A 5358-nucleotide genomic window follows, 5' to 3' on the forward strand; every position below is an offset into this window, starting at 1 on the left:
GTAAAATGTCAAGAGTAAAGTGCCATTATTTTAAACAATGTATCGTTCTAAATGCTTAATCCCTATGTAAAAAAGTTATTTAAGCAAGAATATGTTATTGAAAAAAATTAGAAAAATTTATTTTAGCCGTAAATCGAAAATAATGGGGACACCGGAGCTGTTCGAAGCGCCGAGACGCGCCGCGTACGGCCGAATATTTTCTAAGTCCCAACGTACCGATCAAGAGTAAAGTACCATTTTCCTACATTAGATTTCGTTCTAAATGCTTAATCCCTATGTAAAAACGTTAGTTAAGCAAGAATATCGTATTTTTAAAAAAATCTAATGATAGGATTTTCCAGAAAATTGAAAAAACCGAAAAATGTCAAGAGTAAAGTGCCATTTTCTGACATTAGATTTCGTTCTAAATGCTTAATCCCTATGTAGAAACGTTAGTTAAGCAAGAATATCGTATTTTTAAAAAAATCTAATGATAGGATTTTTCAGAAAATTGAAAAAACCGTAAAATGTCAAGAGTAAAGTGCCATTATTTTAAACAATGTATCGTTCTAAATGCTTAATCCCTATGTAAAAAAGTTATTTAAGCAAGAATATGTTATTGAAAAAAATTAGAAAAATTTATTTTAGCCGTAAATCGAAAATAATGGGGACACCGGAGCTGTTCGAAGCGCCGAGACGCGCCGCGTACGGCCGAATATTTTCTAAGTCCCAACGTACCGATCAAGAGTAAAGTACCATTTTCCTACATTAGATTTCGTTCTAAATGCTTAATCCCTATGTAAAAACGTTAGTTAAGCAAGAATATCGTATTTTTAAAAAAATCTAATGATAGGATTTTCCAGAAAATTGAAAAAACCGAAAAATGTCAAGAGTAAAGTGCCATTTTCTGACATTAGATTTCGTTCTAAATGCTTAATCCCTATGTAGAAACGTTAGTTAAGCAAGAATATCGTATTTTTAAAAAAATCTAATGGTAGGATTTTTCAGAAAATTGAAAAAACCGTAAAATGTCAAGAGTAAAGTGCCCTTATTTTAAACATTATATCGTTCTAAATGCTTAATCCCTATGTAAAAAAGTTATCTAAGCAAGAATATGTTATTGAATAAAATGAGAAAAATTTATTTTAGCCGTAAATCGAAAATAATGGGTCGAGCGAATCGGTCGATTGCGCCGAGACGCGCTATGATGCAACAGACGAGCGATTGGAACGCCCGAATATTTTCAAAGTCCCAACGTACCGATCAAGAGTAAAGTACCATTTTCCTACATTAGATTTCGTTCTAAATGCTTAATCCCTATGTAAAAACGTTAGTTAAGCAAGAATATCGTATTTTTAAAAAAATCTAATGATAGGATTTTCCAGAAAATTGAAAAAACCGAAAAATGTCAAGAGTAAAGTGCCATTTTCTGACATTAGATTTCGTTCTAAATGCTTAATCCCTATGTAGAAACGTTAGTTATGCAAGATTATCGTATTTTTAAAAAAATCTAATGATAGGATTTTTCAGAAAATTGAAAAAACCGTAAAATGTCAAGAGTAAAGTGCCCTTATTTTAAACATTATATCGTTCTAAATGCTTAATCCCTATGTAAAAAAGTTATCTAAGCAAGAATATGTTATTGAATAAAATGAGAAAAATTTATTTTAGCCGTAAATCGAAAATAATGGGTCGAGCGAATCGGTCGATTGCGCCGAGACGCGCTATGATGCAACAGACGAGCGATTGGAACGCCCGAATATTTTCAAAGTCCCAACGTACCGGTCAAGAGTAAAGTACCATTTTCCTACATTAGATTTCGTTCTAAATGCTTAATCCCTATGTAAAAACGTTAGTTAAGCAAGAATATCGTATTTTTAAAAAAATCTAATGATAGGATTTTCCAGAAAATTGAAAAAACCGAAAAATGTCAAGAGTAAAGTGCCATTTTCTGACATTAGATTTCGTTCTAAATGCTTAATCCCTATGTAGAAACGTTAGTTAAGCAAGAATATCGTATTTTTAAAAAAATCTAATGATAGGATTTTTCAGAAAATTGAAAAAACCGTAAAATGTCAAGAGTAAAGTGCCATTATTTTAAACAATGTATCGTTCTAAATGCTTAATCCCTATGTAAAAAAGTTATTTAAGCAAGAATATGTTATTGAAAAAAATTAGAAAAATTTATTTTAGCCGTAAATCGAAAATAATGGGGACACCGGAGCTGTTCGAAGCGCCGAGACGCGCCGCGTACGGCCGAATATTTTCTAAGTCCCAACGTACCGATCAAGAGTAAAGTACCATTTTCCTACATTAGATTTCGTTCTAAATGCTTAATCCCTATGTAAAAACGTTAGTTAAGCAAGAATATCGTATTTTTAAAAAAATCTAATGATAGGATTTTCCAGAAAATTGAAAAAACCGAAAAATGTCAAGAGTAAAGTACCATTTTCCTACATTAGATTTCGTTCTAAATGCTTAATCCCTATGTAAAAACGTTAGTTAAGCAAGAATATCGTATTTTTAAAAAAATCTAATGATAGGATTTTCCAGAAAATTGAAAAAACCGAAAAATGTCAAGAGTAAAGTGCCATTTTCTGACATTAGATGTCGTTCTAAATCCTTAATCCCTATGTAGAAACGTTAGTTAAGCAAGAATATCGTATTTTTAAAAAAATCTAATGGTAGGATTTTTCAGAAAATTGAAAAAACCGTAAAATGTCAAGAGTAAAGTGCCCTTATTTTAAACATTATATCGTTCTAAATGCTTAATCCCTATGTAAAAAAGTTATCTAAGCAAGAATATGTTATTGAATAAAATGAGAAAAATTTATTTTAGCCGTAAATCGAAAATAATGGGTCGAGCGAATCGGTCGATTGCGCCGAGACGCGCTATGATGCAACAGACGAGCGATTGGAACGCCCGAATATTTTCAAAGTCCCAACGTACCGATCAAGAGTAAAGTACCATTTTCCTACATTAGATTTCGTTCTAAATGCTTAATCCCTATGTAAAAACGTTAGTTAAGCAAGAATATCGTATTTTAAAAAAAATCTAATGATAGGATTTTCCAGAAAATTGAAAAAACCGAAAAATGTCAAGAGTAAAGTGCCATTTTCTGACATTAGATTTCGTTCTAAATGCTTAATCCCTATGTAGAAACGTTAGTTAAGCAAGAATATCGTATTTTTAAAAAAATCTAATGGTAGGATTTTTCAGAAAATTGAAAAAACCGTAAAATGTCAAGAGTAAAGTGCCCTTATTTTAAACATTATATCGTTCTAAATGCTTAATCCCTATGTAAAAAAGTTATCTAAGCAAGAATATGTTATTGAATAAAATGAGAAAAATTTATTTTAGCCGTAAATCGAAAATAATGGGTCGAGCGAATCGGTCGATTGCGCCGAGACGCGCTATGATGCAACAGACGAGCGATTGGAACGCCCGAATATTTTCAAAGTCCCAACGTACCGATCAAGAGTAAAGTACCATTTTCCTACATTAGATTTCGTTCTAAATGCTTAATCCCTTTGTAAAAACGTTAGTTAAGCAAGAATATCGTATTTTTAAAAAAATCTAATGATAGGATTTTCCAGAAAATTGAAAAAACCGAAAAATGTCAAGAGTAAAGTGCCATTTTCTGACATTAGATTTCGTTCTAAATGCTTAATCCCTATGTAGAAACGTTAGTTAAGCAAGAATATCGTATTTTTAAAAAAATCTAATGATAGGATTTTTCAGAAAATTGAAAAAACCGTAAAATGTCAAGAGTAAAGTGCCATTATTTTAAACAATGTATCGTTCTAAATGCTTAATCCCTATGTAAAAAAGTTATTTAAGCAAGAATATGTTATTGAAAAAAATTAGAAAAATTTATTTTAGCCGTAAATCGAAAATAATGGGGACACCGGAGCTGTTCGAAGCGCCGAGACGCGCCGCGTACGGCCGAATATTTTCTAAGTCCCAACGTACCGATCAAGAGTAAAGTACCATTTTCCTACATTAGATTTCGTTCTAAATGCTTAATCCCTATGTAGAAACGTTAGTTAAGCAAGAATATCGTATTTTTAAAAAAATCTAATGGTAGGATTTTTCAGAAAATTGAAAAAACCGTAAAATGTCAAGAGTAAAGTGCCATTATTTTAAACAATGTATCGTTCTAAATGCTTAATCCCTATGTAAAAAAGTTATCTAAGCAAGAATATGTTATTGAATAAAATGAGAAAAATTTATTTTAGCCGTAAATCGAAAAAAAGACTGTTCGTTTCTCTGTCTCTCTCGCGCGATCGAAGTATTGATGTTTCCCGGCAAAGTAATGGGATATTAATTAAACTTTATACACGAAATTACTCGTTTTGATCCCCGCTACACAGCCGTATACTTTTTATAATTTTGTGGAATCGGGAACCTTGAAATATTTAACATAACGCGGATCGACTGTCTCTGTCTCTTTCTAGATCGGAATAATCGATGTTTCCCGGAAAACTATTCGGAGATTAATTAAACTTTATACACGAAATTACTCGTTTTGATCCCCGCTACACAGCCGTATACTTTTTATAATTTTGTGGAATCGGTAACCTTGAGATATTTAACATAACGCGGATCGACTGTCTCTGTCTCTTTCTAGATCGGAATTATCGATGTTTCCCGGCAAACTATTGGGAGATTATTTAAACTTTATACACGAAATTACTCGTTTTGATCCCCGCTACACAGCCGTATACTTTTTATAATTTTGTGGAATCGGTAACCTGGAGATATTTAACATAACGCGGATCGACTGTCTCTGTCTCTTTCTAGATCGGAATAATCGATGTTTCCCGGCAAACTATTGGGAGATTAATTAAACTTTATACATGAAATTACTCGTTTTGGTCCCCGCTACACAGCCGTATACTTTTTATAATTTTGTGGAATCGGTAACCTTGAGATATTTAACATAACGCGGATCGACTGTCTCTGTCTCTTTCTAGATCGGAATTATCGATGTTTCCCGGCAAACTATTGGGAGATTATTTAAACTTTATACATGAAATTACTCGTTTTGGTCCCCGCTACACAGCCGTATACTTTTTATAATTTTGTGGAATCGGGAACCTTGAAATATTTAACATAACGCGGATCGACTGTCTCTGTCTCTTTCTAGATCGGAATTATCGATGTTTCCCGGAAAACTATTCGGAGATTAATTAAACTTTATACACGAAATTACTCGTTTTGATCCCCGCTACACAGCCGTATACTTTTTATAATTTTGTGGAATCGGTAACCTTGAGATATTTAACATAACGCGGATCGACTGTCTCTGTCTCTTTCTAGATCGGAATTATCGATGTTTCCCGGCAAACTATTGGGAGATTATTTAAACTTTATAC

This window comes from Megalopta genalis, unplaced genomic scaffold, assembly GCF_051020955.1.
Source record: "Megalopta genalis isolate 19385.01 unplaced genomic scaffold, iyMegGena1_principal scaffold0225, whole genome shotgun sequence".
Lineage (NCBI taxonomy): Eukaryota > Metazoa > Arthropoda > Insecta > Hymenoptera > Halictidae > Megalopta > Megalopta genalis.